At 39.4% G+C, this 21,780-nt stretch overlaps 8 non-coding genes across 8 annotated transcripts; all 8 read left to right on the plus strand.

Moving 5' to 3' along the window:
• Positions 1-5,503: 5,503 nt before the first annotated feature.
• Positions 5,504-5,577, plus strand: TRNAN-GUU (transfer RNA asparagine (anticodon GUU)). The gene has a single exon. It is a non-coding gene; the product is annotated as a tRNA-Asn (tRNA).
• A 1,546-nt stretch (positions 5,578-7,123) lies between these two features.
• Positions 7,124-7,197, plus strand: TRNAN-GUU (transfer RNA asparagine (anticodon GUU)). The gene has a single exon. It is a non-coding gene; the product is annotated as a tRNA-Asn (tRNA).
• A 2,315-nt stretch (positions 7,198-9,512) lies between these two features.
• TRNAN-GUU (transfer RNA asparagine (anticodon GUU)) lies at positions 9,513-9,586 on the plus strand. The gene has a single exon. It is a non-coding gene; the product is annotated as a tRNA-Asn (tRNA).
• Positions 9,587-11,890: 2,304 nt separating this feature from the next.
• On the plus strand, positions 11,891-11,964 carry TRNAN-GUU (transfer RNA asparagine (anticodon GUU)). Its single transcript has one exon. It is a non-coding gene; the product is annotated as a tRNA-Asn (tRNA).
• Positions 11,965-14,279: 2,315 nt separating this feature from the next.
• TRNAN-GUU (transfer RNA asparagine (anticodon GUU)) lies at positions 14,280-14,353 on the plus strand. Its single transcript has one exon. It is a non-coding gene; the product is annotated as a tRNA-Asn (tRNA).
• Positions 14,354-16,688: 2,335 nt separating this feature from the next.
• Positions 16,689-16,762, plus strand: TRNAN-GUU (transfer RNA asparagine (anticodon GUU)). Its single transcript has one exon. It is a non-coding gene; the product is annotated as a tRNA-Asn (tRNA).
• Positions 16,763-19,097: 2,335 nt separating this feature from the next.
• Positions 19,098-19,171, plus strand: TRNAN-GUU (transfer RNA asparagine (anticodon GUU)). Its single transcript has one exon. It is a non-coding gene; the product is annotated as a tRNA-Asn (tRNA).
• Positions 19,172-21,506: 2,335 nt separating this feature from the next.
• Positions 21,507-21,580, plus strand: TRNAN-GUU (transfer RNA asparagine (anticodon GUU)). Its single transcript has one exon. It is a non-coding gene; the product is annotated as a tRNA-Asn (tRNA).
• Positions 21,581-21,780: the final 200 nt, after the last annotated feature.

A 21,780-nucleotide genomic window follows, 5' to 3' on the forward strand; every position in this document is an offset into this window, starting at 1 on the left:
CAGGTAATGGCAGATATGTAGATCCTTGTAATGGAGTGAATTCAGAAATATTAACATAGAGCCTGTGTGGAGAGCCGCATAGGCTCCATCCAGACTCTCTTGCTGCAAATTCAGAGTGTTTAATATTTAATTGATCCATCAAACTGCTTATTATTTTGTCTGAATTTGTATTTGAATATACCGGTACAGTTTCTGTTATGTGGGGCTGTGTAAATTTTGTGCCATTTGGTTTCTTATATTGTGTAAACAATTTGAGGGACAGCTTATAAGAGCCATTTTGTGCATTAAGAATTGCCTGCACATCAGAATTTACACTGTTCAAAAAATTCTCAATACCACATCTTGGCTCTGATACAAACCGATAATCCCTAAGTTGGGCATTAAAACTGCTATGGATGGGTTCATAGCATGGCTGCTTTGCAGGTCCAGCATTAACAGGTGCTTCATGCTTTCTTTTCAGACCAGATGTAGATGCTTGTGGGGGCAATGTTGATGACTGTGCAGAGCAAGTATCTTTATGTGTATATGTGAAGTATTGCATGCTGTATTTTCTATTGCATTTGGGGCAAATTTTTGTGGGAGTTCTGTGTTTGTCTGGGTCACAAATCTTTTGGTGCTTGGCCCAATTGGGGCTGGATATATTCTTATTGCATTGATTACAATATTTTTGATTCGGCATTTTTGTTGTTGGTTTATTATATATATTTCCTGGGCTTCAATTCAAAACTCTATGCTGGATCAGTTGGGTTCAGCTGTGTGCTGTGTATGTGTGTGTGTATGTGTGTGTTAATATTTTCGGCTTTGGTATTTATATACAATTTCATGGGGTTCAAATCAAATCTCTATACTGGATCAGTTGGGTTCAGTACAGACAAAAAAACTGCATAGCTCTATGTCAATTAGTTCTTGATTCCCGGGCGGGGAGTTCTATTCTCGCGCCGCGGGGCGAGAATCTGAAAAACTGCCCCGAATATTGATCCCACAACTCCGCGGCGAGAATAGAACTCCCGGGCGGGGAATATTGCTCCGGGCAGTGGAACTGGCCGTGCCGCAGCTCCTCTGTGCGGGAATTTGAGGAACTGCCCCGAGTATTGATCCGGGCAGTGGAACTGGCCGCGCCGCAGGTTTTTTTTCCCCCTTTCCCCCCTTTTTTGCCAAAAATTGGCTTTTATGGTATCAATGTATATTGTTTCTATGACCTTACTTGGGTTATTCCGCCAAATTATATGCTTCAATTCTCCTATACTTTGGTGGAGCCTGTTCAGGTTCTGCCCCCCACTTGTGGGTTCCACTGCCGATCCAGCAATGGTGAAGAATCTGCACTGTGCCCTGGCTTTTATAGTTTTGTCGGACCAATCAAAATCTTGCTTTCAAAATTTCTGTTTATTAATTGTCCAATCTTGTTTATTCTTGTCCTGAATTGTTGAATTTTGTTTGGACTGGTCCTAACCTGTAATATTGTGTCCTGTCAGGTTGAATTTTGTTTATTCTTGTCCTGTCTTGTTGAATCTTGTTTATTCTTGTCCTGAATTGTTGAATTTTGTTTATTCTTGTCCTGTCTTGTTGAATCTTGTTTGGACTGGTCCTAACCTGTAATATTGTGTCCTGTCTTGTTGAATTTTGTTTATTCTTGTCCTGTCTTGTTGAATCTTGTTTATTCTTGTCCTGAATTGTTGAATTTTGTTTATTCTTGTCCTGTCTTGTTGAATCTTGTTTGGACTGGTCCTAACTTGTAATATTGTGTCCTGTCTTGTTGAATTTTGTTTAATCTTGTCCTGTCTTGTTGAATCTTGTTTATTCTTGTCCTGAATTGTTGAATTTTGTTTATTCTTGTCCTGTCTTGTTGAATCTTGTTTGGACTGGTCCTAACCTGTAATATTGTGTCCTGTCTTGTTGAATTTTGTTTATTCTTGTCCTGTCTTGTTGAATCTTGTTTATTCTTGTCCTGAATTGTTGAATTTTGTTTATTCTTGTCCTGTCTTGTTGAATCTTGTTTGGACTGGTCCTAACCTGTAATATTGTGTCCTGTCTTGTTGAATTTTGTTTATTCTTGTCCTGTCTTGTTGAATCTTGTTTATTCTTGTCCTGAATTGTTGAATTTTGTTTATTCTTGTCCTGTCTTGTTGAATCTTGTTTGGACTGGTCCTAACCTGTAATATTGTGTCCTGTCTTGTTGAATTTTGTTTATTCTTGTCCTGTCTTGTTGAATCTTGTTTGGACCAGTCCTAACCTGTAATATTGTGTCCTGTCTTGTTGAATTTTGTTTATTCTTGTCCTGTCTTGTTGAATCTTGTTTATTCTTGTCCTGAATTGTTGAATTTTATTTATTCTAATTTATACTGTATAACCGGAAATAGACCGGAAGTAAATATGTGTGGGTGGGTGTGTGTGTGTGTGTCTTGGCCTAGTTTTGAGTGTGGCCAAAAAAAATATCAAGAGGGGCATATTTTTGACAGGATTATGGACAACAATCTCACAGAAGTGCCTTTTGTAAGTATAGGCAAATCAATCTGAGGGGGGGTCATACTTTCTCATGGAATCCATGAGGGCTTTTTTACAAAAATCTTGGATTAGAGGGGGTACTACACTTGAGCAAAAAGCTCATATGGGCATGTTGAGCTAGGTTTAAGTGTAGACAATTCTGCTTGAGGAGGGTTCATACTTTCTTGAGTTTATAATACAGTAAATACAACTACTCCCCACCAGTCCCCACCCTTGGGCACGCCACTGATTCTTTGGCAATCGGGAAAAATCATTATCGAAATATTGCAATTTCATGTTGCTCGAAGATATTATTGTTCGTTGCAGTTTCAAGATATCATCCCTTTTCTATTACTTATCTCTTCTGGGGGAGGTGGGCAGTGCCTCTGTGTACCCTGCTATATCTGCCAATGTGCCGCAAAAATCTGCCAAGGACAGATGGAATAATGCTCATGTTAATCAACTAAACCGCGAGTGGAAGCTTCAATTGAGTATATCTTGTGATCATCATGACAAAGTTTGGAATATATCTTCACGTTTGGTAATCGGCGAGAGGTTAAGGTTTATGAGAAATTATTATTGGGAGAAAATAATTGACAAACTTCGAATCATCACATGAGCGTTGCTTGGGATTTTTGGTGTCTCGTATTGTGATTATGAACACTTGAATAAATTGAAAATGGAATACGAGCGCAAAGGTTTTAGCAGAGCATGGTTTCGATCCACGGACCTCTGGGTTATGGGCCCAGCACGCTTCCACTGCGCCACTCTGCTACTTCCATAACAATCACACATCATCAGCTTGTAAATCTGAATACAGAATCAAACTCTTACTTTCGTCGTAGTCGTGGAGTTCATGCGATATTTACACTGTTCCTTCCATGATTATTTCCATGCCTTTCAGCAGTGACGTTCTTCCCATTGACACATCCCATGCATGTTGGCTAATTTCGGAGTTAATGGACGTCTTTCCATGCATGTAATTTCAGGTTGGTGTTATAACTTTCAGTCCTCTTAGGGGCATGATCACATTTGTGAGGTATGGAGAATATTGCAAGTGCAGTTATCCACGTCATTTTCAACTCGATCTTCAACATTCATTCCTGTAGCAATGAACATTTCTACTCTTACCTAAAATATGATTTTAACTGTATCACTGCAAGTCATTCATTTTATATTAACGTTGTACAAAATAGTTTGCGAGAAATTGGCCTTAGAAGTTGTGCCAAATTGATGCTGTACGTCACGAAAACTGAACCGGCTCTGATTGGATATTCCAGTTATGACGTTCTCGTTGGCAGTGAACTTGGTCGTCTCTTAGCGCTCTAGAAATCCATGCACGAAGGCGTTCGTTGCTCCTCGTGTTTGCAACGCTGAATATTGAAGAGGATTTTCTGAGATTTTCAGAATTAAATTAACGTTTCGATTATGACATGCTAGAGATGTACGAAAGCCAATTTCGGCAATCTAACATTTGCAGATGCATTCACGGTAGCTCCATATTTTGCACAACTGATGTTGGATGGAGCAGAGATAAGAGAAGCGAGAGCAGCGAGTTTTGCAAGGGAAATTTGTCAAGGTGTTTACTTTCAAGTTTTTAAAATTCCAGAAATCAGATTTCTTATGTGTGAGGTCGCACTATATGAATAAAATTTACTCCTAACTTAATGTTTCTCTTGAACAAGGCGTGTGAATGTAAATAACAAAATATAGTACTTTGCATTTCAGTACACTAACTGTATTTGAAATGTAAATCAATAAAAAGAGAAATAAATAGTTGCGCTGCATATTCGCTCATCTCGTTGACCTGCCCCAGGATGAATGTAAAAAAAATATTAGTTTATAATATTTATTGTTGTGCAATAACACTCATAACCATTTTTATTATTTTTGATGTTTTAAGTTTATCAGAGCTTGAACCCCTACTCCCCTTCCTCCGTACAAAAATTTCTGGCTAGGTCCATGGTAATGCACTACAATGAAATCAAATAGAAGAGTATTTTTAGTAACTCGTACTTTTACATAGCTTTCAAAGACCAATTTCATTGTTCTTGTAGCATGGCATTCTTGTGGCCTCGCCATGTAAATCGCACACAAACAAGTCGTCTGTTTTTTTGTTGTTTTATTTTAATTCGTGAGTACATTGAGAAATATCATATTGGAGCATCTGGATCTCGTGTTTATGCATAATGGTGAAGTCTATTTTTCCACTGTGATATCCACAACACTGACCAGCTTTAAAATTCGGACTGCTCTGCTCTTGTAACTCACAAGATGGAAACTTGTTTCGGCACAAGGCAACAAAAAATCTTATTTGTAATGTTAACTCAGCAGTGAAAACCGTTGTAAAGCACTGATTTAGTGCTTGCTTAGTGGAAACGATCATTCCCTGTTCTAGTAGTTACGTATCTTTTCCAATCCAGCAAACACAGACACGTCCTAACACTAAATGCAGCCAACTCGAAGTGCAGACGACAGAACAAGCCGAAGGACGACGTCACAACATGGCGCACCTGTGTTTTGCGTGACGCTCGGCTCGGAAATTAGAAACTCGACTTTTTACCTAAAAACGAACGCACATGAACGTGGGAAATTGCAGTGGTTATTTGTCGATGGTGTAGGTTTTAAAAATGATATTAAAAAAAGTAGTGGAAGTGTTCAATGTCTAATAAAACTTTGGAAGGTGATTTACCCTTCTGTTATATAACAGGCATCAAGTAGAAGCGCACGTTACATGAATAATTTGAAACCATCTTCAAAGTAAGTTAGTAATCTAGTGTTGGGGAGTGTGACTGTGGAAATATCGTTCATCAATACAACAGCACGGATCGCCTACTTTTATTTGACAGCCATTGAAATTGCTTGTCGCACGAGAGGGGTAAATCACGCAGAACATTCATGAAAAATAACCATGCTGAGGAATAATATGGTGTTCATTGTATTTACATGAATAATTTCTTCTCATCGATATACCGTATGTCGAAATCAAAAGCGCAAATATTTTCAAGGTAATGGAATGTTAGCCTCCGTGGCGCAATCGGTTAGCGCGTTCGGCTGTTAACCGAAAGGTTGGTGGTTCGATCCCACCCGGGGGCGCTGTTTTTATCCAAGAGGAGGTCGTCGAATAAATAGCAATTGACCAATTTCTGTTGAACTTCTCTAAGGTGATGGATACATGAAGCAGCAATTGAGGCGAAAGCCATTAATACCGCAAGTATCTGCGAAAGACAGATGGAATAAAGCTCATATTGATCAACTAAACTGCGAGTGGAAGCTTCAATTGAGTATATCTTGTGATCATCATGACAAAGTTTGGAATATATCTTCACGTTTGGTAATCGGCGAGAGGTTAAGGTTTATGAGCAATTATAATGGACCAATTTCGAATCATCACGTGAGCGTTGCTTGGGATTTTTGGTGTCTCGTAATGTGATTATGAACACTGGAATAAATTAAAAATGGAATACGAGCGCAAAAGTTTTAGCAGAGCATGGTTTCGATCCACGGACCTCTGGGTTATGGGCCCAGCACGCTTCCACTGCGCCACTCTGCTACCTCCATAACAATCACACATCATCAGCTTGTAAATCTGAATACAGAATCAAACCCTTACTTTTGTCGTAGTCGTGGAGTTCATGCGATATTTACACTATTCCTTCCATGATTAATTTCAACACGATTTGGGTTTCGAATTTAAGTTTATAGCAAAATGTAAATCTACCCTACTATCGGATTGTAAGCATCCAAATTGAAATGAGAACACCCTGGATGAAATTTTTGAAAAAGAAGAAAGTCATGTCTTTCATGCCACATCCAATGCATGTTGGCTAGTTTCGGAGTTAATGGACGTCTTTCCGTGCATGTCATTTAAGGTTGGTGTTATAACTCACAAGATGGAAACTTGTTTCGGCACAAGGCAACAAAAAATCTTATTTGTAATGTTAACTCAGCCGTGAAAACCGTGGTAAAGCACTGACTTAGTGCTTGCTTTGTGGAAACGACCATTCCCTGTTCTAGTAGTTACGTATCTTTTCCAATCCAGCAAACACAGACACTTCCTAACACTAAATGCAGCCAACTCGAAGTGCAGACGACAGAACAAGCCGAAGGACGACGTCACAACATGGCGCACCTGTGATTTGCGTGACGCTCGGCTCGGAAATTAGAAACTCGATTTTTTACCTAAAAACGAACGCACATGAACGTGGGAAATTGCAGGGGTTATTTGTCGATAGTGTAGATTTTAAAAATGATATTAAAAAAAAGTAGTGGATATGTTCAATGTCTAATAAAACTTTGGAAGGTGATTTACCCTTCTGTTATATAACAGGCATCACGAAGAAGCGCACGTTACATGAACAATTTGAAACCATCTTCAGAGTAAGTTAGTAATCTTGTGTTGGGGAGTGTGACTATGGAAATTTCGTTCATCAATACAACAGCACGGATCGACTACTTTTATTTGACAACAATTGAAATTGCTTGTCGCACGAGAGGGGTAAATCACGCAAAACATTCATGAAAAATAACCATGCTGAGGAATAATATGGTGTTCATTGTATTTTCATGAATAATTTCTTCTCATCGATATACCGTACGTCGAAATCAAAAGCGCAAATATTTTCAAGGTAATGGAATGTTAGCCTCCGTGGCGCAATCGGTTAGCGCGTTCGGCTGTTAACCGAAAGGTTGGTGGTTCGATCCCACCCGGGGGCGCTGTTTTTATCCAAGAGGAGGTCGTCGAATAAATAGCAAATGACCAATTTCTGTTGAACTTCTCTAAGGTGATGGATACATGAAGCAGCAATTGAGGCGAAAGCCATTAATACCGCAAGTATCTGCGAAAGACAGATGGAATAAAGCTGATATTGATCAACTAAACTGCGAGTGGAAGCTTCAATTGAGTATATCTTGTGATCATCATGACAAAGTTTGGAATATATCTTCACGTTTGGTAATCGGCGAGAGGTTAAGGTTTATGAGCAATTATAGTGGACCAATTTCGAATCATCACGTGAGCGTTGCTTGGGATTTTTGGTGTCTCGTACTGTGATTATGAACACTGGAATAAATTAAAAAAGGAATACGAGCGCAAAAGTTTTAGCAGAGCATGGTTTCGATCCACGGACCTCTGGGTTATGGGCCCAGCACGCTTCCACTGCGCCACTCTGCTACTTCCATAACAATCACACATCATCAGCTTGTAAATCTGAATACACAATCAAACTCTTACTTTTGTCGTAGTCGTGGAGTTCATGCGATATTTACACTATTCCTTCCATGATTAATTTCAACACGATTTGGGTTTCGAATTTAAGTTTATAGCAAAATGTAAATCTACCCTACTATTGGATTGTAAGCATCCAAATTGAAATGAGAACACCCTGGATGAAATTTTTGATAAAGAAGAAAGTCATGTCTTTCATGCCACATCCAAAGCATGTTGGCTAGTTTCGGAGTTAATGGACGTCTTTCCGTGCATGTCATTTAAGGTTGGTGTTATAACTTTTAGTCCTCTTAAGGGCTTGATCACATTTGTGAGGTATGGAGAATATTGCAAGTGCAGTTATCCACGTCATTTTCAACTCGATCTTCAACATTCATTCCTGTAGCAATGAACATTTCGACTCTTACCTAAGATCTGATTTTAAACTGTATCACTGCAAGTCATTCATTTTATATTAACGTTGTACAAAATAGTTTGCGAGAAATTGGCCTTAGAAGTTGTGCCAAATTGATGCTGTACGCCACGAAAACTGAACCGTCTCTGATTGGATATTCCAGTTATGACGTTCTCGTTCGGCAATGAAATCGGTCGTCTCTTAGCGCTCTAGAAATCCATGCACGAAAGCGTTCTTTGCTCCTCGTGTTTGCAACGCTGAGTATTGAAGAGGATTTTCTGAGATTTTCAAAATTAAATTAACGTTTCGATTATGACATGCTAGAGATGTACGAAAGCCGATTCCGGCAATCTAACATGTGCAGATGCATTCACGGTAGCTCCATATTTTGCACAATTGATATTGGATGGAGCTGAGATAATAGAAGCGGAAGCAGCGAGTTAAGTATGGCAAGGGAAATTTGACATGGTGTTTACTTTCAAGTTTTTAAAATTCCAAAAATTAGATTTCTTATGTGAGAGGTCGCACTATATGATTAAAATTTACTCCTAACTTAAAGTTTTTCTTGAACAAGGCGTGTGAAGTATTTTTCTTCCACTGTGATATCCACAACACTGACCAGCTTTAAAATTCGGACTGCTCTGCTCTTGTAACTCACAAGATGGAAACTTGTTTCGGCACAAGGCAACAAAAAATCTTATTTGTAATGTTAACTCAGCAGTGAAAACCGTGGTAAAGCACTTACTTAGTGCTTGCTTTGTGGAAACGACCATTCCCTGTTCTAGTAGTTACGTATCTTTTCCAATCTAGCAAACACAGACACGTCCTAACACTAAATGCAGCCAACTCGAAGTGCAGACGACAGAACAAGCCGAAGGACGACGTCACAACATGGCGCACCTGTGTTTTGCGCGACGGTCGGCTCGGAAATTAGAAACTCGATTTTTTACCTAAAAACGAACGCACATGAACGTGGGAAATTGCAGGGGTTATTTGTCGATGGTGTAGATTTTAAAAATGATATTAAAAAAAAGTAGTGGAAGTGTTCAATGTCTAATAAAACTTTGGAAGGTGATTTACCCTTCTGTTATATAACAGGTATCAAGAAGAAGCGCACGTTACATGAACAATTTGAAACCATCTTCAGAGTAAGTTAGTAATCTCGTGTTGGGGAGTGTGACTATGGAAATTTCGTTCATCAATACAACAGCACGGATCGCCTACTTTTATTTGACAGCCATTGAAATTGCTTGTCGCACGAGAGGGGTAAATCACGCAGAACATTCATGAAAAATAACCATGCTGAGGAATAATATGGTGTTCATTGTATTTTCATGAATAATTTCTTCTCATCGATATACCGTACGTCGAAATCAAAAGCGCAAATATTTTCAAGGTAATGGAATGTTAGCCTCCGTGGCGCAATCGGTTAGCGCGTTCGGCTGTTAACCGAAAGGTTGGTGGTTCGATCCCACCCGGGGGCGCTGTTTTTATCTAAGAGGAGGTCGTCGAATAAATAGCAAATGACAAATTTCTGTTGAACTTCTCTAAGGTGATGGATACGTGAAGCAGCAATTGAGGCGAAAGCCATTAATACCGCAAGAATCTGCGAAAGACAGATGGAATAAAGCTCATATTGATAAACTAAACTGCGAGTGGAAGCTTCAATTGAGTATATCTTGTGATCATCATGACAAAGTTTGGAATATATCTTCACGTTTGGTAATCGGCGAGAGGTTAAGGTTTATGAGCAATTATAATGGACCAATTTCGAATCATCACGTGAGCGTTGCTTGGGATTTTTGGTGTCTCGTACTGTGATTATGAACACTGGAATAAATTAAAAATGGAATACGAGCGCAAAAGTTTTAGCAGAGCATGGTTTCGATCCACGGACCTCTGGGTTATGGGCCCAGCACGCTTCCACTGCGCCAATCTGCTACCTCCATAACAATCACACATCATCAGCTTGTAAATCTGAATACACAATCAAACCCTTACTTTTGTCGTAGTCGTGGAGTTCATGCGATATTTACACTATTCCTTCCATGATTAATTTCAACACGATTTGGGTTTCGAATTTAAGCTTATAGCAAAATGTAAATCTACCCTACTATCGGATTGTAAGCATCCAAATTGAAATGAGAACACCCTGGATGAAATTTTTGATAAAGAAGAAAGTCATGTCTTTCATGCCACATCCAATGCATGTTGGCTAGTTTCGGAGTTAATGGACGTCTTTCCGTGCATGTCATTTAAGGTTGGTGTTATAACTTTTAGTCTTGATCACATTTGTGAGGTATGGAGAATATTGCAAGTGCAGTTATTCACGTCATTTTCAACTCGATCTTCAACATTCATTCCTGTAGCAATGAACATTTCTACTCTTACCTAAAATGTGATTTTAAACTGTATCACTGCAAGTCATTCATTTTATATTAACGTTGTACAAAATAGTTTGCGAGAAATTGGCCTTAGAAGTTGTGCCAAATTGATGCTGTACGTCACGAAAACTGAACCGTCTCTGATTGGATATTCCAGTTATGACGTTCTCGTTCGGCAATGAAATCGGTCGTCTCTTAGCGCTCTAGAAATCCATGCACGAAAGCGTTCGTTGCTCCTCGTGTTTGGAACGCTGAATATTGAAGAGGATTTTCTGAGATTTTCAAATTTAAATTAACGTTTCGATTATGACATGCTAGAGATGTACGAAAGCCAATTCCGGCAATCTAACATGTGCAGATGCATTCACGGTAGCTCCATATTTTGCACATTTGATATTGGATGGAGCTGAGATAAGAGAAGCGGAAGCAGCGAGTTAAGTGTGGCAAGGGAAATTTGACATGGTGTTTACTTTCAAGTTTTTAAAATTCCAAAAATTAGATTTCGTATGTGAGAGGTCGCACTATATGAATAAAATTTACTCCTAACTTAAAGTTTTTCTTGAACAAGGCGTGTGAAGTATTTTTCTTCCACTGTGATATCCACAACACTGACCAGCTTTAAAATTCGGACTGCTCTGCTCTTGTAACTCACAAGATGGAAACTTGTTTCGGCACAAGGCAACAAAAAATCTTATTTGTAATGTTAACTCAGCAGTGAAAACCGTGGTAAAGCACTTACTTAGTGCTTGCTTTGTGGAAACGACCATTCCCTGTTCTAGTAGTTACGTATCTTTTCCAATCCAGCAAACACAGACACGTCCTAACACTAAATGCAGCCAACTCGAAGTGCAGACGACAGAACAAGCCGAAGGACGACGTCACAACATGGCGCACCTGTGTTTTGCGCGACGGTCGGCTCGGAAATTAGAAACTCGATTTTTTACCTAAAAACGAACGCACATGAACGTGGGAAATTGCAGGGGTTATTTGTCGATGGTGTAGATTTTAAAAATGATATTAAAAAAAAGTAGTGGAAGTGTTCAATGTCTAATAAAACTTTGGAAGGTGATTTACCCTTCTGTTATATAACAGGTATCAAGAAGAAGCGCACGTTACATGAACAATTTGAAACCATCTTCAGAGTAAGTTAGTAATCTATTGTTGGGGAGTGTGACTATGGAAATTTCGTTCATCAATACAACAGCATGGATCGCCTACTTTTATTTGACAGCCATTGAAATTGCTTGTCGCACGAGAGGGGTAAATCACGCAGAACATTCATGAAAAATAACCATGCTGAGGAATAATATGGTGTTCATTGTATTTACATGAATAATTTCTTCTCATCGATATACCGTATGTCGAAATCAAAAGCGCAAATATTTTCAAGGTAATGGAATGTTAGCCTGCGTGGCGCAATCGGTTAGCGCGTTCGGCTGTTAACCGAAAGGTTGGTGGTTCGATCCCACCCGGGGGCGCTGTTTTTATCCAAGAGGAGGTCGTCGAATAAATAGCAAATGACAAATTTCTGTTGAACTTCTCTAAGGTGATGGATACATGAAGCAGCAATTGAGGCGAAAGCCATTAATACCGCAAGTATCTGCGAAAGACAGATGGAATAAAGCTCATATTGATCAACTAAACTGCGAGTGGAAGCTTCAATTGAGTATATCTTGTGATCATCATGACAAAGTTTGGAATATATCTTCACGTTTGGTAATCGGCGAGAGGTTAAGGTTTATGAGCAATTATAATGGACCAATTTCGAATCATCACGTGAGCGTTGCTTGGGATTTTTGGTGTCTCGTAATGTGATTATGAACACTGGAATAAATTAAAAATGGAATACGAGCGCAAAAGTTTTAGCAGAGCATGGTTTCGATCCACAGACCTCTGGGTTATGGGCCCAGCACGCTTCCACTGCGCCACTCTGCTACCTCCATAACAATCACACATCATCAGCTTGTAAATCTGAATACAGAATCAAACCCTTACTTTTGTCGTAGTCGTGGAGTTCATGCGATATTTACACTATTCCTTCCATGATTAATTTCAACACGATTTGGGTTTCGAATTTAAGCTTATAGCAAAATGTAAATCTACCCTACTATCGGATTGTAAGCATCCAAATTGAAAGGAGAACACCCTGGATGAAATTTTTGATAAAGAAGAAAGTCATGTCTTTCATGCCACATCCAATGCATGTTGGCTAGTTTCGGAGTTAATGGACGTCTTTCCGTGCATGTCATTTAAGGTTGGTGTTATAACTTTTAGTCCTCTTAAGGGCTTGATCACATTTGTGAGGTATGGAGAATATTGCAAGTGCAGTTATCCACGTCATTTTCAACTCGATCTTCAACATTCATTCCTGTAGCAATGAACATTTCGACTCTTACCTAAGATCTGATTTTAAACTGTATCACTGCAAGTCATTCATTTTATATTAACGTTGTACAAAATAGTTTGCGAGAAATTGGCCTTAGAAGTTGTGCCAAATTGATGCTGTACGCCACGAAAACTGAACTGTCTCTGATTGGATATTCCAGTTATGACGTTCTCGTTCGGCAATGAACTCGGTCGTCTCTTAGCGCTCTAGAAATCCATGCACGAAAGCGTTCGTTGCTCCTCGTGTTTGCAACGCTGAGTATTGAAGAGGATTTTCTGAGATTTTCAATATTAAATTAACGTTTCGATTATGACATGCTAGAGATGTACGAAAGCCGATTCCGGCAATCTAACATGTGCAGATGCATTCACGGTAGCTCCATATTTTGCACAATTGATATTGGATGGAGCTGAGATAATAGAAGCGGAAGCAGCGAGTTAAGTATGGCAAGGGAAATTTGACATGGTGTTTACTTTCAAGTTTTTAAAATTCCAAAAATTAGATTTCTTATGTGAGAGGTCGCACTATATGAATAAAATTTACTCCTAACTTAAAGTTTTTCTTGAACAAGGCGTGTGAAGTATTTTTCTTCCACTGTGATATCCACAACACTGACCAGCTTTAAAATTCGGACTGCTCTGCTCTTGTAACTCACAAGATGGAAACTTGTTTCGGCACAAGGCAACAAAAAATCTTATTTGTAATGTTAACTCAGCAGTGAAAACCGTGGTAAAGCACTGACTTAGTGCTTGCTTTGTGGAAACGACCATTCCCTGTTTTAGTAGTTACGTATCTTTTCCAATCCAGCAAACACAGACACGTCCTAACACTAAATGCAGCCAACTCGAAGTGCAGACGACAGAACAAGCCGAAGGACGACGTCACAACATGGCGCACCTGTGTTTTGCGCGACGGTCGGCTCGGAAATTAGAAACTCGATTTTTTACCTAAAAACGAACGCACATGAACGTGGGAAATTGTAGGGGTTATTTGTCGATGGTGTAGATTTTAAAAATGATATTAAAAAAAAGTAGTGGAAGTGTTCAATGTCTAATAAAACTTTGGAAGTTGATTTACCCTTCTGTTATATAACAGGTATCAAGAAGAAGCGCACGTTACATGAACAATTTGAAACCATCTTCAGAGTAAGTTAGTAATCTCGTGTTGGGGAGTGTGACTATGGAAATTTCGTTCATCAATACAACAGCACGGATCGCCTACTTTTATTTGACAGCCATTGAAATTGCTTGTCGCACGAGAGGGGTAAATCACGCAGAACATTCATGAAAAATAACCATGCTGAGGAATAATATGGTGTTCATTGTATTTACATGAATAATTTCTTCTCATCGATATACCGTACGTCGAAATCAAAAGCGCATAAATTTTCAAGGTAATGGAATGTTAGCCTCCGTGGCGCAATCGGTTAGCGCGTTCGGCTGTTAACCGAAAGGTTGGTGTTTCGATCCCACCCGGGGGCGCTGTTTTTATCCAAGAGGAGGTCGTCGAATAAATAGCAAATGACCAATTTCTGTTGAACTTCTCTAAGGTGATGGATACATGAAGCAGCAATTGAGGCGAAAGCCATTAATACCGCAAGTATCTGCGAAAGACAGATGGAATAAAGCTGATATTGATCAACTAAACTGCGAGTGGAAGCTTCAATTGAGTATATCTTGTGATCATCATGACAAAGTTTGGAATATATCTTCACGTTTGGTAATCGGCGAGAGGTTAAGGTTTATGAGCAATTATAATGGACCAATTTAGAATCATCACGTGAGCGTTGCTTGGGATTTTTGGTGTCTCGTAATGTGATTATGAACACTGGAATAAATTAAAAATGGAATACGAGCGCAAAAGTTTTAGCAGAGCATGGTTTCGATCCACGGACCTCTGGGTTATGGGCCCAGCACGCTTCCACTGCGCCACTCTGCTACCTCCATAACAATCACACATCATCAGCTTGTAAATCTGAATACAGAATCAAACCCTTACTTTTGTCGTAGTCGTGGAGTTCATGCGATATTTACACTATTCCTTCCATGATTAATTTCAACACGATTTGGGTTTCGAATTTAAGCTTATAGCAAAATCTAAATCTACCCTACTATCGGATTGTAAGCATCCAAATTGAAATGAGAACACCCTGGATGAAATTTTTGATAAAGAAGAAAGCCATGTCTTTCAGCAGTGACGTTCTTCCCATTGCCACATCCCATGCATGTTGGCTAGTTTCGGAGTTAATGGACGTCTTTCCGTGCATGTCATTTAAGGTTGGTGTTATAACTTCTCAGTCCTCTTAAGGGCATGATCACATTTATGAGGTATGGAGAATATTGCAAGTGCAGTTATTCACGTCATTTTCAACTCGATCTTCAACATTCATTCCTGTAGCAATGAACATTTCTACTCTTACCTAAAATGTGATTTTAGACTGTATCACTGCAAGTCATTCATTTTATATTAACGTTGTACAAAATAGTTTGCGAGAAATTGGCCTTAGAAGTTGTGCCAAATTGATGCTGTACGTCACGAAAACTGAACCGTCTCTGATTGGATATTCCAGTTATGACGTTCTCGTTCGGCAATGAAATCGGTCGTCTCTTAGCGCTCTAGAAATCCATGCACGAAAGCGTTCGTTGCTCCTCGTGTTTGTAACGCTGAATATTGAAGAGGATTTTCTGAGATTTTCAAAATTAAATTAACGTTTCGATTATGACATGCTAGAGATGTACGAAAGCCAATTCCGGCAATCTAACATGTGCAGATGCATTCACGGTAGCTCAATATTTTGCACATTTGATATTGGATGGAGCTGAGATAAGAGAAGCGGAAGCAGCGAGTTAAGTGTGGCAAGGGAAATTTGACATGGTGTTTACTTTCAAGTTTTTAAAATTCCAAAAATTAGATTTCGTATGTGAGAGGTCGCACTATATGAATAAAATTTACTCCTAACTTAAAGCTTTTCTTGAACAAGGCGTGTGAAGTATTTTTCTTCCACTGTGATATCCACAACACTGACCAGCTTTAAAATTCGGACTGCTCTGCTCTTGTAACTCACAAGATGGAAACTTGTTTCGGCACAAGGCAACAAAAAATCTTATTTGTAATGTTAACTCAGCAGTGAAAACCGTGGTAAAGCACTGACTTAGTGCTTGCTTTGTGGAAACGACCATTCCCTGTTCTAGTAGTTACGTATCTTTTCCAATCCAGCAAACACAGACACGTCCTAACACTAAATGCAGCCAACTCGAAGTGCAGACGACAGAACAAGCCGAAGGACGACGTCACAACATGGCGCACCTGTGTTTTGCGTGACGCTCGGCTCGGAAATTAGAAATTCGATTTTTTACCTAAAAACGAACGCACATGAACGTGGGAAATTGCAGGGGTTATTTGTCGATGGCGTAGATTTTAAAAATGATATTAAAAAAAATTAGTGGAAGTGTTCAATGTTTAATAAAACTTTGGAAGGTGATTTACCCTTCTGTTATATAACAGGCATCACGAAGAAGCGCACGTTACATGAACAATTTGAAACCATCTTCAGAGTAAGTTAGTAATCTCGTGTTGGGGAGTGTGACTATGGAAATTTCGTTCATCAATACAACAGCACGGATCGCCTACTTTTATTTGACAGCCATTGAAATTGCTTGTCGCACGAGAGGGGTAAATCACGCAAAACATTCATGAAAAATAACCATGCTGAGGAATAATATGGTGTTCATTGTATTTTCATGAATAATTTCTTCTCATCGATATACCGTACGTCGAAATCAAAGGCGCAAATATTTTCAAGGTAATGGAATGTTAGCCTCCGTGGCGCAATCGGTTAGCGCGCTCGGCTGTTAACCGAGAGGTTGGTGGTTCGATCCCACCCGGGGGCGCTGTTTTTATCTAAGAGGAGGTCGTCGAATAAATAGCAAATGACAAATTTCTGTTGAACTTCTCTAAGGTGATGGATACATGAAGCAGCAATTGAGGCGAAAGCCATTAATACCGCAAGTATCTGCGAAAGACAGATGGAATAAAGCTCATATTGATCAACTAAACTGCGAGTGGAAGCTTCAATTGAGTATATCTTGTGATCATCATGACAAAGTTTGGAATATATCTTCACGTTTGGTAATCGGCGAGAGGTTAAGGTTTATGAGCAATTATAATGGACCAATTTCGAATCATCACGTGAGCGTTGCTTGGGATTTTTGGTGTCTCGTAATGTGATTATGAACACTGGAATAAATTAAAAATGGAATACGAGCGCAAAAGTTTTAGCAGAGCATGGTTTCGATCCACGGACCTCTGGGTTATGGGCCCAGCACGCTTCCACTGCGCCACTCTGCTACCTCCATAACAATCACACATCATCAGCTTGTAAATCTGAATACAGAATCAAACCCTTACTTTTGTCGTAGTCGTGGAGTTCATGCGATATTTACACTATTCCTTCCATGATTAATTTCAACACGATTTGGGTTTCGAATTTAAGCTTATAGCAAAATGTAAATCTACCCTACTATCGGATTGTAAGCATCCAAATTGAAATGAGAACACCCTGGATGAAATTTTTGATAAAGAAGAATGTCATGTCTTTCAGCAGTGACGTTCTTCCCATTGCCACATCCCATGAATGTTGGCTAGTTTCGGAGTTAATGGACGTCTTTCCGTGCATGTCATTTAAGGTTGGTGTTATAACTTCTCAGTCCTCTTAAGGGCATGATCACATTTGTGAGGTATGGAGAATATTGCAAGTGCAGTTATTCACGTCATTTTCAACTCGATCTTCAACATTCATTCCTGTAGCAATGAACATTTCTACTCTTACCTAAAATGTGATTTTAAACTGTATCACTGCAAGTCATTCATTTTATATTAACGTTGTACAAAATAGTTTGCGAGAAATTGGCCTTAGAAGTTGTGCCAAATTGATGCTGTACGTCACGAAAACTGAACCGTCTCTGATTGGATATTCCAGTTATGACGTTCTCGTTCGGCAATGAAATCGGTCGTCTCTTAGCGCACTAGAAATCCATGCACGAAAGCGTTCGTTGCTCCTCGTGTTTGTAACGCTGAATATTGAAGAGGATTTTCTGAGATTTTCAAAATTAAATTAACGTTTCGATTATGACATGCTAGAGATGTACGAAAGCCAATTCCGGCAATCTAACATGTGCAGATGCATTCACGGTAGCTCCATATTTTGCACATTTGATATTGGATGGAGCTGAGATAAGAGAAGCGGAAGCAGCGAGTTAAGTGTGGCAAGGGAAATTTGACATGGTGTTTACTTTCAAGTTTTTAAAATTCCAAAAATTAGATTTCGTATGTGAGAGGTCGCACTATATGAATAAAATTTACTCCTAACTTAAAGTTTTTCTTGAACAAGGCGTGTGAAGTATTTTTCTTCCACTGTGATATCCACAACACTGACCAGCTTTAAAATTCGGACTGCTCTGCTCTTGTAACTCACAAGATGGAAACTTGTTTCGGCACAAGGCAACAAAAAATCTTATTTGTAATGTTAACTCAGCAGTGAAAACCGTGGTAAAGCACTGACTTAGTGCTTGCTTTGTGGAAACGACCATTCCCTGTTTTAGTAGTTACGTATCTTTTCCAATCCAGCAAACACAGACACGTCCTAACACTAAATGCAGCCAACTCGAAGTGCAGACGACAGAACAAGCCGAAGGACGACGTCACAACATGGCGCACCTGTGTTTTGCGCGACGGTCGGCTCGGAAATTAGAAACTCGATTTTTTACCTAAAAGCGAACGCACATGAACGTGGGAAATTGCAGGGGTTATTTGTCGATGGTGTAGATTTTAAAAATGATATTAAAAAAAAGTAGTGGAAGTGTTCAATGTCTAATAAAACTTTGGAAGGTGATTTACCCTTCTGTTATATAACAGGTATCAAGAAGAAGCGCACGTTACATGAACAATTTGAAACCATCTTCAGAGTAAGTTAGTAATCTATTGTTGGGGAGTGTGACTATGGAAATTTCGTTCATCAATACAACAGCACGGATCGCCTACTTTTATTTGACAGCCATTGAAATTGCTTGTCGCACGAGAGGGGTAAATCACGCAGAACATTCATGAAAAATAACCATGCTGAGGAATAATATGGTGTTCATTGTATTTACATGAATAATTTCTTCTCATCGATATACCGTATGTCGAAATCAAAAGCGCAAATATTTTCAAGGTAATGGAATGTTAGCCTCCGTGGCGCAATCGGTTAGCGCGTTCGGCTGTTAACCGAAAGGTTGGTGGTTCGATCCCACCCGGGGGCGCTCTTTTTATCCAAGAGGAGGTCGTCGAATAAATAGCAATTGACCAATTTCTGTTGAACTTCTCTAAGGTGATGGATACATGTAGCAGCAATTGAGGCGAAAGCCATTAATACCGCAAGTATCTGCGAAAGACAGATGGAATAAAGCTCATATTGATCAACTAAACTGCGAGTGGAAGCTTCAATTAAGTATATCTTGTGATCATCATGACAAAGTTTGGAATATATCTTCACGTTTGGTAATCGGCGAGAGGTTAAGGTTTATGAGCAATTATAATGGACCAATTTCGAATCATCACGTGAGCGTTGCTTGGGATTTTTGGTGTCTCGTAATGTGATTATGAACACTGGAATAAATTAAAAATGGAATACGAGCGCAAAAGTTTTAGCAGAGCATGGTTTCGATCCACGGACCTCTGGGTTATGGGCCCAGCACGCTTCCACTGCGCCACTCTGCTACCTCCATAACAATCACACATCATCAGCTTGTAAATCTGAATACAGAATCAAACCCTTACTTTTGTCGTAGTCGTGGAGTTCATGCGATATTTACACTATTCCTTCCATGATTAATTTCAACACGATTTGGGTTTCGAATTTAAGCTTATAGCAAAATGTAAATCTACCCTACTATCGGATTGTAAGCATCCAAATTGAAATGAGAACACCCTGGATGAAATTTTTGATAAAGAAGAATGTCATGTCTTTCAGCAGTGACGTTCTTCCCATTGCCACATCCCATGAATGTTGGCTAGTTTCGGAGTTAATGGACGTCTTTCCGTGCATGTCATTTAAGGTTGGTGTTATAACTTCTCAGTCCTCTTAAGGGCATGATCACATTTGTGAGGTATGGAGAATATTGCAAGTGCAGTTATTCACGTCATTTTCAACTCGATCTTCAACATTCATTCCTGTAGCAATGAACATTTCTACTCTTACCTAAAATGTGATTTTAAACTGTATCACTGCAAGTCATTCATTTTATATTAACGTTGTACAAAATAGTTTGCGAGAAATTGGCCTTAGAAGTTGTGCCAAATTGATGCTGTACGTCACGAAAACTGAACCGTCTCTGATTGGATATTCCAGTTATGACGTTCTCGTTCGGCAATGAAATCGGTCGTCTCTTAGCGCACTAGAAATCCATGCACGAAAGCGTTCGTTGCTCCTCGTGTTTGTAACGCTGAATATTGAAGAGGATTTTCTGAGATTTTCAAAATTAAATTAACGTTTCGATTATGACATGCTAGAGATGTACGAAAGCCAATTCCGGCAATCTAACATGTGCAGATGCATTCACGGTAGCTCCATATTTTGCACATTTGATATTGGATGGAGCTGAGATAAGAGAAGCGGAAGCAGCGAGTTAAGTGTGGCAAGGGAAATTTGACATGGTGTTTACTTTCAAGTTTTTAAAATTCCAAAAATTAGATTTCGTATGTGAGAGGTCGCACTATATGAATAAAATTTACTCCTAACTTAAAGTTTTTCTTGAACAAGGCGTGTGAAGTATTTTTCTTCCACTGTGATATCCACAACACTGACCAGCTTTAAAATTCGGACTGCTCTGCTCTTGTAACTCACAAGATGGAAACTTGTTTCGGCACAAGGCAACAAAAAATCTTATTTGTAATGTTAACTCAGCAGTGAAAACCGTGGTAAAGCACTGACTTAGTGCTTGCTTTGTGGAAACGACCATTCCCTGTTTTAGTAGTTACGTATCTTTTCCAATCCAGCAAACACAGACACGTCCTAACACTAAATGCAGCCAACTCGAAGTGCAGACGACAGAACAAGCCGAAGGACGACGTCACAACATGGCGCACCTGTGTTTTGCGCGACGGTCGGCTCGGAAATTAGAAACTCGATTTTTTACCTAAAAACGAACGCACATGAACGTGGGAAATTGCAGGGGTTATTTGTCGATGGTGTAGATTTTAAAAATGATATTAAAAAAAAGTAGTGGAAGTGTTCAATGTCTAATAAAACTTTGGAAGTTGATTTACCCTTCTGTTATATAACAGGTATCAAGAAGAAGCGCACGTTACATGAACAATTTGAAACCATCTTCAGAGTAAGTTAGTAATCTATTGTTGGGGAGTGTGACTATGGAAATTTCGTTCATCAATACAACAGCACGGATCGCCTACTTTTATTTGACAGCCATTGAAATTGCTTGTCGCACGAGAGGGGTAAATCACGCAGAACATTCATGAAAAATAACCATGCTGAGGAATAATATGGTGTTCATTGTATTTACATGAATAATTTCTTCTCATCGATATACCGTATGTCGAAATCAAAAGCGCAAATATTTTCAAGGTAATGGAATGTTAGCCTCCGTGGCGCAATCGGTTAGCGCGTTCGGCTGTTAACCGAAAGGTTGGTGGTTCGATCCCACCCGGGGGCGCTGTTTTTATCCAAGAGGAGGTCGTCGAATAAATAGCAATTGACCAATTTCTGTTGAACTTCTCTAAGGTGATGGATACATGTAGCAGCAATTGAGGCGAAAGCCATTAATACCGCAAGTATCTGCGAAAGACAGATGGAATAAAGCTCATATTGATCAACTAAACTGCGAGTGGAAGCTTCAATTGAGTATATCTTGTG

The sequence above is a fragment of the Lepisma saccharinum genome, chromosome 16, assembly GCF_977018435.1.
Source record: "Lepisma saccharinum chromosome 16, izLepSacc3.1, whole genome shotgun sequence".
NCBI lineage: Eukaryota > Metazoa > Arthropoda > Insecta > Zygentoma > Lepismatidae > Lepisma > Lepisma saccharinum.